The sequence below is a fragment of the Mycteria americana genome (assembly GCF_035582795.1).
Source record: "Mycteria americana isolate JAX WOST 10 ecotype Jacksonville Zoo and Gardens chromosome W unlocalized genomic scaffold, USCA_MyAme_1.0 Scaffold_32, whole genome shotgun sequence".
Classification (NCBI taxonomy): Eukaryota; Metazoa; Chordata; class Aves; order Ciconiiformes; family Ciconiidae; genus Mycteria; species Mycteria americana.
The window spans coordinates 1,417,593-1,431,749 of NW_027445438.1; positions in this window are offsets into that span (position 1 = coordinate 1,417,593).

Below are 14,157 nucleotides of genomic sequence, written 5' to 3' on the forward strand. Positions count from 1 at the left end.
GATACAAAATATACTGAAAACACAATAGAAATCTAAGTTACACTTACTTAGAAAAATATAGCAATTGCAATACACAGTTCAATCACAATACCAATGTGATCTCCATTACCAGTCTCTTTAATATACTCACCATCATGATGTAACCAAAGTGGTTAATTTGTAACTTTTGTAATCAAGGCAAGGAAATTGATATAGAAGGGAGTATAATGAACTATGGCAATGAATAATGCTGCTATACATTCCCAGTACAGCCCCAATCCATCTTGATATAGGTCGAGAACTAGTTGACCCGTTAGAATAGTTGGTTTGTATTAAAATAGGAAAGGGGGTAGCCAGTTATCAATCATATTGTTAGAAACCATGAACCATGGAGAAGGAAATGGGTTACATCAGCAAGGTGGGATTGTGCATGCCCATAAGAAGGGGTCAACTAAAGGACACACCTGCATGACCACCAGAGACCACCGGAGACCCCCACAGAAGCCCCTCAGAGCTCAAGGGTGCATGCGTAATGATTATGTAAATATGATGATTAGTTCCAGGAAATATAATGAATATGTATAGTCATTCTGGGAAATTTGATGCATATGTATGTAACTGAAGAATATGTTTTGGTTGATGCTACCTGTGGTATGCACCCTAGGAGAAGCGATCCCCCGTGCATCCAGCGCTGCAATAAAGAATGCCTGCCTTTTAACACTACATTGGTGTTACGAGGTTTATTCCCAGTTTCGGTGACAATGATGCTGGGCCTCCCCAGTTGCCGGGAAGGAATATGTAGGTTGAAACCAGCTCAAGTCCACTGCTCTCTTTGAAATTCTTTTGCTAGTTGTTTTGTTTTTATACTCTATGTTGGGCTGAGCCACTTATTCACTCTCACCATGCTGGTCTGGCTAACTCAGGGAGACATTCACACTTTTTTAATGAACTCAGGGAGAAACATTTGCACCACCATTTGATCCACTCAACTTATATAGCTGTTTATCTAAACCAAAGGCCACCCTCTGGTCCTCTTTGTGTTAAGGTAGTCAGCTTTCTTTGCAACAGCTGTGGTCAGTCACACCCTGCATTATTTCCTGAGCTTCATGGGTACTTCACCTTTGCCCATCTCCTCTGAGCCTTCTTCCATTGATGGGATTTATTCAGGGAGTCAAATTCTACCCCTATCAGTTTAGTCAGTCACAGTAGCTGTTTGCCAATTTGTTCCAATTAAAATGTGAAAGATGTTATTCATTATAAAGAGTACAATTATTATATACATTGCTCCTTTGCTTCTATTAGATTAAATGAAGATGGTTTCTTCATTATAGGAACAGTATGTAGCAAGGTTGAAGTTGGTGCAACATTTTATCCTAAGTAATTCTGTAGTCTAACAGTGTAGTCTAACAGGAGCTGGTGGAAGGCCAGGGCTTACATAAAGCTGATAAGGGGGATTCAGGCTGGAAAGCGGAACGTCTAAACAAGAATTACTGTCCTTGGGAGAAAAGCACATCCTGGAGAAATATGTAAGCTAATTAAGATGTTTTGGGAACCATCTGAAACAACTAGTAGAAGTGTGATAAGAAGAACCCTCACACGAACTATCCTCATTATAATACTAAAAGTCACACCCCTTGAGCTGGAGACCCCGGCCCAAGCAGAGACCCCTCACCTTTGAGCATGCGCAGAATATTAAAGTAGCACTGTAGCTTTAAGTTGAAATAATAGAAATGTAGACCAATAGAAAACTGCTTTGTGTAATTACTTATGCATACGCATAACTGGACTGTATAAATTCTGTACCTGTATGACCGAACTTTGTGCTAGCTTTGTGGAGCTACCACCTAGCACCCATCTCTGCGCAGACATGAAATAAAATACCTCTGCCCTGTGTGTATATTGGTGTCTCGCACACCGAGTAAACGACCTCACACTTGTGGGATAACAATTCTGTCTTTAAAAAAAAGAAAATTAGTATCATGTTCTGTCTTTATTCATATAAAGAAATAAGGAGGACTGTAACAGGTCAAATCAAGGATCTGTCCAGCTTAGTAACAAGCAGCAGTCAGTATAAGGTGCTTCGGAGTAGGATACTATAGTATAATGTAGGTCCTTGCTTCTGGAAATCCATGGGTTAGAGACTCCCTGAGTTGGAATTTGCATCAAGACCCTCATTTTTAATAGTCACTGAGTAACCTAATTCTGTAAATGTCAAATCTCTCCTTGAATCCATTTACGCTTAAGGCCTTCAGAGTCTTCTGTGGCAATTAGCAGTATAATTTTAATTATGTGTAGTATGATGGATAAAGTTCTTTTTATTTGTTTTAAAATTATTGCCTGGTATTTCCATTAAATGCTCCCTATTCCTGGTATTACAAGAAAGAGTAGGGAAGCGTTTCCTTTTCACCCTTTCAGTACTGCTTATGATCTTACAGATATCTGCCCATCATGTTTCTTCTGAGTTGTCTCTTCCTACTGAACCATCTGAGCCAATCATTCCATGTTTCTGACCATCCCTATTGTCCTTTCCTTTGTTTTCCTGCAAAATCTCTTGAGATGAAGTGACCAGATCTGTATTTAATAATCAAGATTTGTGCTATTAGGTATAGCCAAGGATTTATACAGTAGCATAATTAGGTTCTTTGTTTTGCTCTCAGCTTTTTATTAATGGTTCTTCATGTGCTATAGTCCCATTTACCATGGTTGATGGTTCATCATGGACATATCTGATTTCTTTTGGAAGTCTTGAGTTAATGCCATCTAGAGATGGCAACAAGGCCACAGCAAGGGGAAGAGATTGCGGGAGTGAAGTGCTCACCTTCCCCAGCCTTCAGAGATGCCTAGTGGAGGATCTGAGCATAGCTGAGCTCCATTAACTGCTGGGAGCACTCCCAAAATTAAAGTGTCAATAAAATCCTTTTTTAGCAACAAAACCTTTTTTAGAACAAATCTGTAAAGGGACTGCGAGTCCATAATCATGGGATAAATGTAAGCAGGGGGAAGGAGCCAGAAGAGGAGTGAAAATAGGAAGGGTGAAGGAACCAAGCACCATCCCAGGTCTAGAATGTTTCAAGATGGTTCACCTTAAGTAATTTGCTCCTGTTTCCTTTGTTGATTTGTTAAAAATAGGCTTTATTGACAATTCAACTTAAGCAGTTCCATAGATTTATTTGTCATAAAGAATGGATTTGATCAGAGAACCTTCAGAATTTTCTCTGGAGTGAAATAATGCAAATAATCCATTTTGCTTCTCTGCTATGTTTTTTATCTTCCTTTTACACCTCAGTCACATATTAGTCCTACTAGTTCTCTAGCCAGGTTCCTGATTCTGAGGCACTTAAATATACTTTCTTATGAGCCTGTTTGCTTTTAGCAACCTGCTCTTCAAAATCTTTTTTGACTTGGCCTTATTTCAGTTTTATATTTAACTTGTCAGAGATACTTTCTATTTTTCTTTTTTTGAGCATCACTTCTATATTCTGAAGGATATTTTTTTAACTCCTAATAGCCTACTTTTCACTGGTTTTTAACCACATAGGGTTCTTTGTGGGAAGAGGAGGATGGGTTTTGGTATTTGTAATATTGCTGTTGCTATTTTCAGGTTTTTCCCCATGGACTTGAAACTAGGGATCCTGTAGCCTCTTTCTCTTTTCTCTAGTGCTAACCTCTCTTTATTCTGTTCGTTCACTTAGTTCTAGGACTCTTTTGTGATGTTTGACCTGAAAAGCATATAGTAAACAAACTACAAGATACAGTCTACAAAGGAAAAAAAGAAACGTAGAAAGTCACGTGAAAATAAAGTTACACTGAGTTATGTCTCAGACAAATAGCATGGGTAACAAAGAATTTAAAAATAATAGTGCATATGCAAGCTATTAGTCATTTTGTGCTTAATTTTAGCACAGAACGTGTTTTTAGAGATAAATTCTTACCTCCTTGTATTGAGTATATGTGGCAATGTTTTGGTAATCGGGGGAGGCTCAGGGGTGGTGTCTTTGGGAAGAGGTCAGGGGTTGCCCTGTACTGGACACAGACAGTTTCGGCTGGATCCACAATGGCCCCACTGCAGGCCAAAGCTGAGCCCATCAGTTGTGGCACTTCTGTGAAAATGTATTTAAGAAAGGGCAGAAAATACCGGACAGGGAGAGGAGGAAGGAACAAAAAGAATGAGAAACAACAATGTCAGAGGAGGAGGAGGTGGTCCATGGCCGAGCAGATATTCCCTGCAGCCCATGGAGAACCCACACCGGAGCAGTGGAATGGAGATCAGCGGTACAAAGTCTAGTTGGAGGCCAGTAACAAGCAGTGTACCCCAGTGGTCAATACTGGGTCCAGTCCTGTTCAATATCTTCATTAATGATCTGGATGATGGGGCAGAGTGTACCCTCAGCAAGTTTGCTGATGACACAAAAGTGGGAGGAGTGGCTGATACACCGGAGGGTGGTAATGCCATCCAGAGGGTTACTCTATATATCAACAGTATTAGTAACACTGGAATTAATACTAAAGCATTTTTTACCATTATTAAGAACTGTATTTCCCCCCATATTTTTTTCATGGATTGTCATTCTCATAGGGTTTTAATTACAGTTGTTGCTCTTGTTAAAGCAGCACCACCTAGTATTTTAATCTCGTATGCAATGACAGTCTTGAAAGCATAAGAACCAAACCACACAGTATATTGCATTGGCTGCGAGTTAAACTGTTTCGTATGGATGTCACTGACTTGCATTTAGTGCAGTTTGGCATAAATCAAGGAGCATCTGCTCTGAGTAATGATGGATAAAACAGTGCTAAAAACACAGTGTATGAGACAACACTACTTCTGCCATTGCTACTTCGCAGTAGGAAATCTACCTAAAACCAGAGACCCATTTTTCCTTAGCTTCACATATTTTGGTAAGATGTGCCACAAGTTTAAAAGCATAACAAAAGCTATTTTTACTCATAGTTTATTAAATGCATGATATATTGCATGACAGGGATTTCCACAAAGGAAATCTGAAATCTGCTTAACAGCCTGGAAATTCTTGGGCATTTGTCTCTGTCCCAACACTCCTGTGAAAAAGGATTCATGACACCATATTATATCTTGACATGCTGCATAGCCAGCACTTCTCCACAGCTCATGGTATCTAGTTTAAAAGCAGGTGATAGTAGAAATGGGAGCAGCCTGTGCTAATGAGAGATCATAAACAGATATTAAGTCAATTTGCAAAAATTACACTAGTTTCTCTCTTATAGCTATAAACCTGCCAAGAGGAAACAACATACTGCATTGCATGGTTCTTAGGGTAAACTCATACATTGTGTATGATTTGAATTAGTAACATGGAGATCTACCAGGCAGGAGTTAAACAATGGGTCTTTCATGTTGGAAATGACTGATAGGGCTAGCAAATGTATGGTAAAAACTGAGGATGCATTCAAAACTCTTCAGTGTACACTAGGAAATTATTTAAAAGAAAGATATATTAGAATTAACTGGAGGAAAACAGAAGATCTAGGTATGGCAAGTATTTCTTAGCCTGAACTGACTAATGGGTTTCTCTCTGCTGCATCCTCCTTCTCACATCTTTCACAGAATCACAGAATCGTTGAGGTTGGAAGGGACCTCTGGAGGTCATCTGGTCCTATGTCCCTGCTCAAGCAGGGCCACCTAGAGCCAGTTGCCCAGGACCTCGTCCAGACAACTTTTGAATATCTCCAAGGTGGGAGACTCCACAATCTCCCTGGGCAACATGTTCCAGGGCTCAGTCACGCTCACTGTAAAAAAGGGTTTCCTGATGTTCAGACGGAGCCTTCTGTGTTTCAGTTTGTGCCCATTGCCTCATGTCCTGTCACTAGGCACCACTGAAAAGAGCCTGTTTCCATCTTCTTTGCAGCCTCCCTTCAAATATTTATATACATTGATGAGATCCCCTCTGAGCATTCTCTTCTCCAGGGTGAACAGTCCCAGCTCTCTCAGCCTTTCCTCATAGGAGAGATGCTCCAGTCCCTTCATCATCTTTGTGGCTCTTCGTTGGACTCTCTCCAATATGTCCATGTCTCTCCTGTACTGGGGAGCCCAGAAATGGACATAGGACTCCAGGCGTAGTCTCACCAGTGCTGAATAAAGGGGAAGTATCACCTCCCTTGACCTGCTGGCAATGCTTTTTCCAATGCACCCTAGGATAGCATTAGCCTAGCACCCTAGCATTATCCTAGCACCCTAGGATAGCATTTCCAGCAAGGGCACATTGCTGGCTCATGTTCAACTTGGTGTCCACCAGGACCCCCAGGTCCTTTTCTGCAAAGTTGCTTTCCAGCTGGGCAGCCCCCATATATATTGGTGCCTGGGGTTTTTCCTCCCCAGGTGCAGGACTTGGCACTTCTTGTTGAACTGCGTGACATTCCTGTCAGCCCATTTCTCCAGCCTGTCGAGGTCCCTCTGGATGGCAGCACCACCCTCTGGCGTATCAGCCACTCCTCCCACTTTTGTGTCATCAGCAAACTTGCTGAGGGTACACTCTGCCGCATCATCCAGATCATTAATGAAGATGTAAAATGGGATCAGATTCTATTCTTCCCTGTCATCAACACCAAAATATTATGACTTGGAGCCCTTGCTTACAACTATGTGAAATAGTTTTATTTAGCTTGGATTGGGGGGGATGGTATATTGAGTTTTTATTCATATCTTTCTGAGACAAAACTGCCAGATGGGAGCTGAGAAAGGAAATTTGCAATTAGAGTAATAAGGATGAAAAAATATTTAATGAAATGCTGTAATTCTGCCAATTCAACTGGATTTAAAAGCAGACTAGAAATCTAAGATAATAAAGTACCTAAAACTTGTGTGAAATTTGGTAGCCAGGTAGAGGACATAACTATTCCCAGCGCCCCTGCAAAAGGAAAGACTGGCAGTACTCGGCCATAATATGTGCTGTCTGACAGCAGCTGGCTGGCCAGTCGCTATGTGAGTAGCTCCAGAGCAGCCTGTCGCTGCCTGGAAATGGGGTCAGGAAGAGCATAAAGAGATGCAACATTGATGAGATGGATGGAGCTCTACAGGATAAAGCAGCCTGCTTTGTAGAAAACCTGGTTTCATAAATTCTCCTGTTCACTGAAAACCATTTTTTTAAACAGCTATAGCAACCCACCACAAAGCTGATGGTGCTAACAATAACATGGGGTATAATTACTCTGTTTGTCTAAATGCCTTTACCTTTAACCTTTCCCTTTCTTGTCAATTTAGATTGATGTTTTTAAGGGCAAAGCTTGTCTCTTACTGAATGTTCAGTGGCCTCTTGATAATTGCAGAGGTCTCATAGCATGACAAAAAATTATGTCTATTGTTTAGTACAATATGATTGATCTGGAGCCCAAAATAACACAGATGAGTAGGAAAGATGGATTTGATAGCTGGTCTTGAGCTATCAAAACTAGCTCAGCACCACAGAAATATAGAACAAGAAACTGAATACTCAGTAAGGAGACAAAACAGCATGGCATCAACACATGATGATGGGTGTTAAAACTCACACTTAGTTATATACAATTAAAATGTAAGCAGTACTTAATGCTACAATGAGCTGAAACTGTTTAGAGATCAGACAAGTGGCTTTTTACGGCAGGGAGGACAGAACTCATATCGTTGCTCTGGAAAGACCTGTAGGCTGTAGTTTCATGTTCAGTAGTAGGGCCCACCTTATTTTTTTTCTGCAAGATCAGCTCCTCAGTCCAGGGTCACCTTGCAACTTTGCAGTCTCCTGTGCTGGAGTGGAAATGAGTGAATGGCGAAAGGGAAAGACTCAGCTTTCTATGCCCCACTGCTGCTGAAGACATTTTTGTAAGAATGTAGCTTTAGTTTCTGATATTTGACCATTCTGGATAACTGCCCAAATCATCACCTTTCTAAACAGTTTCATAATTAGCAGCAAGGGCTTCCAATACCCAAATGTTATGCAGATTACTGTCAAAGGACAAAACTCGTTTTTCAAGTAATCTCAAAACTGTTTTCACCCAATCCTTCTAAAGTTCAAGCACAATCTTTTGAATCCAGTAGCTTAGGGAAGGAAACTTTTCCCTTGCCATTTCTCTGTTCCCTGACCTGGCTTCAGAAAAATCTCTCCATGGCACATACAATGGAGATATCATACTATATTGGGTTTACATGGCAAGGTTTTGGTAGCAGGGGACTGCAGGGGTGGCTTCTGCGAGAAGATGCCAGAAGCTGCCCCCATGTCTGACAGAGCCTTTTTCAGCTGGCTCCAAGACAGACCCGCCACTGACCAAAAGCTGAGCCAATCAGTGATGTTGGTAGCACCTCTGTGATAACAGAGGAATTGTTAATTAGTAGTGTTAATTATTATTACTTATTTAACAACTAGTGCAACTATGTGATAGGGAAACATATATAATAAAATAAAAATCAGATAAAATTTTCACTGACACATACCATATATTTACATATATGTGTGTGCATGTGTATGTAATAAGCAGTTACCCATGAGTTCTGATTTACTATATGTTAACTCTCTGCTAATAAATACATTCAATCTGTTTATCCTTCCTACTCATACATGAAATAAAGGCTATCACATAATTCATGGGGGAAAATGAGTCATGCATTAGTATATGCTAATCATGTTTAGTCCATAGTAAGACAAATCTAAATTAGCCACTGTTATAATTATACCAACAGAGAGGAAAATTGACAAACTACTGGAAAAAAATGGCTAGCCCTCTGTATTGGGTTTACGTGGCAAGGTTTTGGTAGCAGGGGGGACTGCAGGGGTGGCCTCTGTGAGAAAACACCAGGGGCTGCCCTGTGCCAGACACAGCCGGTTCCAGACAACTCCAAAACAGACCCCACCGCTGGTCAAAGCTGAACCAGTCAGAGATGCTGGTGGCACCTGGAGCAGAGATTCCAGGCACCAGAGCAGATATTCCCCTGCAGCCAGTGGAGAAGCCCGTGGTGCCACAGGTTGTCCCCCTACAGCACATGGAGGACCACGTCGGAGCAGATATCCACACTGCAGCCTGTGGAGGACCCCACGCCGGAGCAGGTGGATGTACCCTGAAGGAAGCTGCAGCCTGTGGAGACCCCATGCTGGAGCAGGGGAAAAGTGTGAGGAGGAAGGAGTGGCAGAGATGAAGTGTTATGGACTGACCAGACCCCCCCATTCTCCATCCCCCCTGTGCCGCTCAGGGGCAGGGGGAGGAGGTAGAAGATTTGGGAATGAAGGAGTGAAGTTGAGGATGGAAAGAAGTGGGGGGTAGGAGGAAGGTGTTTTTAATTTTGTCTTTGTTCCTCACCATCCTAGTCTATTTTTACTTGGCAATAAATTAAATTAATTTTCCCCAAGTTGTGTCTGTTTTGCCTGTGACAGTAATTGGTAATTGGTCCTTGTCCTTATCTTGACCCAGGAGCTTTTACATTTTATTTTCTCCCCCTGTCCTGTTGAGGAAGAGGTGTGAGAGAGCAGCTGTGTGGGGGTCTGGCAGCTAGCCAAGGTCAAACCCACCACAAAGCCATTTTGTAAACTGTGCTTCAACCTCTGTAAATGTATCTCCATGTTGTCTTTAACATCATTATGTCCCATTGTGATGAAAATGGACTTTCTGTATCCTTAATAATGAAAATAGCCACTTAATGCAATTTCTGTCTGCAATTATCCGGACTTTTCTTATACTCTAGAGAAATCTAAGCTAATTGCTTTGGGACTTTTGCTATATTTCCATAAAGTCTTTGCTAATTTTCCATGAGAAACTGTTCTTGCAGTTGGCCTTAAAGTTCCCATTGTATTCCATAAAGAAGTCATTATGAAAACATAACCAATTCACTAATGCCTCCATCAAAGCTACACTCTATATATATTCTCAGGTGAGACTGAATGACTGAATGACATGGTCCAAACCCATCAATGGCTCTTTTTTATTTTGATACAAACTTTTTTTCAGCTTCGCTTACTCAAAGCAAATCTAAAAGTGGTTTTATGTGGTGGATGACCTTGTCATTATAGGACATGAGCTGAGTTTGCTTTATCTGACAGTTGGCTATGGAATTGCTTGTATACCTACTCATCAAGTGAAAGACAAAGAATTCTGTTTTAAATGACATGGTAGTAATAAAAATGGGGCACATTTCCAAGGGAAGGCTTCACAACTTGTGATGTTATATTTGATTTATTGATTATTTTGAGTTTTCAGTTTCTGTAGAGAAGAAACAATCTGAATCCATTTTAGTGCACTTGGTTCAGATATTCCGTAATACAAACTCAGGCTCTATCCTGACAGGTGTTGAGCATTCTTATTAGGGTCCTTTTTTTCTTTCCTTACAGAGCTGGACACTTATGCATGTTTTTCGCTGCAATATTCTTATAAAATGCAGCAATTATGAACCTTAAATGTTATTAATTAGGTAAAATTCTACCAAACAGTAAGAAAGATCTGATTTTAGTGGATTCTGGAATCACTACAGTTCCTTGTACACTCCTGAAATAATAGGAGCTCAATGCTCTCAGTATAGTCTTTAACAGTCCATTATATTGTTCATTTTTTCCAGACGCTTGTGGGTGATAGGGGATGTGATAAAAAAATGCCATGTTTCTTGGCCCAGGAGTCTATGAGGTTATTCTGGAAATAAGTCCCGGTGTTTGACTCAATTCTTTCTGGGGTACTGTGTCATCACAGAACTTGCCTTGCAAGGCCCAGGATGGTGTTTTGGGCAGTGGCATGGTTTACAGGGTATGTTTCCAGCCACCTGGTAGTCACTTCCACCATGGTAAACACATAGCACCTGCCTTGGCAGATTCACAGCAGTGGTCCAATATAGCAAATCTGCCAAGCCTTGCCAAATCAATATCACAGCCACTGCCCTCTATTCCAGGGAGACTTTACTCGTGTGGCTCGCTTGATTGCAGCATGTTTCACATTCATGGGTGACCTGTGTGATGGCCTCCATGGTCAGGTCCACCCCTCAATCATGAACCCATCTGTACGTTGCATGTCTCCCTAGATGTCTCAATGTTTTGTGGGCCCACCGAGCTATGAATTACTCACCCTTACATTCCCAGTCAGATCCTCCTGAGCCACTTTAGTTCTGGAAGCCTGGTCTACCTGCTCATTGTTTTGATGTTCTTGAGTGGCTTGGCTCTTGGGCATGTGAGTATCAACATGAGGTACCTTTACAAGGTTCTCTACCTGAGCAGCGATGTCCTGCCACAATGCAGCATCACACATGGATTTACCTCTGTGCTTCCAGTTGGTCTTCTTCCACTGCTGTAGCCACCCCCATAGAGCATTTGCCACCATCCAGGAGTCAGTATAGAGTACTGACCACTTTTCTCTTTCAGCAATCTCTAGGGCCAGCTGGATGGCTTTCACTTTTGCAGACTGACTCAACTCACTTTCTCCTCCAATGGCTTCAACGACTCGTCGTGTAGGACTCCACACAGCAGCTTTCCACGTCCAATGGTTTTCCACAACAGGACAGGATCTGTCAGTAAACAGAGAATAGTGCCTTTCACCTTTCACTTTTCACATAGTGCCATTCACTGTATGGTGGTGCCTCTTGGACAGGAGTCACGTCCTTCAGCAGTGCTCAAAAATCTCTGCCTTCTGGTCAGTCCACGATCTCTTCCAGGATTCCTGGTGGGTAGGGTTCCCCATTGGAGCCCATTGTGTGAGCACGTTTTGGCTGATCCTGTATGGACAGGCCCAAGGGCTACCACTGAAGCTATATTCCATTTTATCTGCTCGAACGCCTGCTGTTGCTCAGGGCCCCACTAAAAATAGTTCTTCTTTCAGGTCACTCGATAAGTAGGCTCACAAGCTGACTATCACTTGGAATATGCATTCTCCAGAAACCTACAACACCTAGGAAAGATTGTGTTTCTTTTTGTTAGCTGGTTATCTTATTGATCACATCCATTGGGATCTGATGACATCCATCTTGCCATTTTATTCCTAAAAACTGGATCTCCTCTGCAGGTCCTTTGACCTTACTTTGTTTTATGGTAAAACAAGCTTGCAGGAGGATTTGGATTATTCTTTTCCCTTTCTCAAACACTTCTTCTGCCTTGTTGCCCCACACGATGATGTCATTGATGTATTGCAGATGTTCAGGGGCATCACCCTGTTCCAGTGCAGTTTGGATTAGTCTATGACAAATGGTAGGGCTGTGTTTCCTCCCCTGGGGCAGTCAGTTCCAGGTGTATTGGACACCCTTCCACATGAAAGCAAACTGCGGCCTGCACTCTGCTGCCAAAGGAATTGAGAAAAACACATTAGCAATCAGTTGTGGCCTACCACTTGGCAGCCTTTGACTCCATTTAGTTTTGGAGTTCCAGCATGTCTGATCCAGCAGCACTCACTGGTGGCGTGACTTTGTTCAGGCCATGATAGTCTACTGTTAACCTTCACCCTCTGTCAGGCTTTGGCACTGGCCATATGGGACTATTAAAGGGTGAGTGAGTCTTGCTGATGACTCCTTGGCTCTCCAATTGATGAATCAACTCATGGATGGGAGCCAGGGGATCTCAGTTGGTGCAATATTGCTGCCAATGCACCGTCCTGGTAGCAATCGGTACCTGCTGTTCTTCAACTCGCAGCAAGCCCACAACAGAAGGATCTTCTGAGAGGCCAGGCAGGGTAGATAACTGTTTGATCTTCTCTGTGTTCACAGTGGCTACACCAAAAGCTCATTGGTACCCTTTTGGGTCCTTCAAGTACCCTCTCCTGGGGTAGTCTATGCCAAGGATACATGGTGCCTCTGGGCCGGTCACAATAGGGTGCTTTTGCCACTTGTCCCCTGTTAAGCTCACCTCAGCCTTCAGTACAGACAATTGTTGGGATCCTCCTGTCACTCCAGAGATCCAGATGGGTTCCGTGCCCCTATACCCTGATGGCATTAGGGTACACTGTGCACCAATGTCTACCAAAGCCTTATACTTCTGTGGGTCTGATGTGCCAGGCCACTGAATCCACACAGTCCAGTATATCCGGTCATCCCTTTCCTCCTCCTGGCCAAAGGCAGGGACCCTCTATTCCTGTTCCTGGTCAGAGTATTCACTGTCTGACCTTTGCAGTGCCAGACCAGAAGTCCCCTCACTAGGATCAAGGGAGGTGATCTCAGTCCTTCTATGACTGGGAGATCGCTGATTGCCTTCTTGTATCTCTACAGCAACTAAGCTGACAGCCTTCTTGGGTAGCCCCTTCTTAACAGCTGTCTTCCCTCTCAGTTTGTGTACATGGGCTTCCAGCTTAAAGGTGGGTTCACTATCCCACTTCCTAATGTCCTTCCCCTGGTAATGTAAGAAGAACCAGAGAGTGCCACGCAGCATGTGCCTGGGGCTCCCTTTCCCTCTGACAGGGGCAGGAGGGGACTCCCAGCATCAGAGCAGCCAGGCAGCAATCTGCTCACCTGGCTGGCGGCTGTAATCTTTCCGCATGTCTCGAACTTCTCTCAGGGTCAGGGACCGCGTAGTTTCTGCCTCTTCTCTGATTTCTCTCACTTCTTCCTCCCATTTCTTTGTTGAAGGACCAGCTTCCTGATCAAACCCTTCCTCCTCCTTCCCCCTTAATAATTGATGATATGGACCCGTTGACCTCCTTGTCCACTGTTTCTTTCTCACTACCGGGGCAATTACTGTAGTTGGCATTTGGGTCCCCATCTCAGCCATGGTGTCCTCAGATGCGGTTTGGGCCCCTGTCTCAACTATCATTTTCTTAGATGTAGTTTGGATCCCTGTCTCAATCACTGAATCCTCAATGGTGGTTTGGGTCCCTGTCTTCACCACAGTCCTCTGATAGTAGTGAATCATGGCTCCATAGGCACAGGCCAAGCCCCAGTACAGTGCTAGAAGCTGCTGGCTTTCACTGGGGTAGGCAAGGCACCCTTCTATCAGGTGGCACGTCAAATTACCAGGGTTACTTGCTTGTTAAGGTGTAAAATCCCAGGCTATGGGAGGTGATAAATGCTCCAGGAACCTGCCCAAATCCTTCCACACACCCTGCCAACCCAGGGATCCGCTGCCTCAGGGCATAAGCCAACAGTGTTAATCAGTAGTATTAAAACAGCCCACGTAAGGGTGAACAAGGACCTTGCAATAAAACCATGCACATCAATCCCAGATAGAAAGAGGGAGGTGTATTCCCTCATCCTCTCCACAAGATAGCTCCCCCAGCACACTA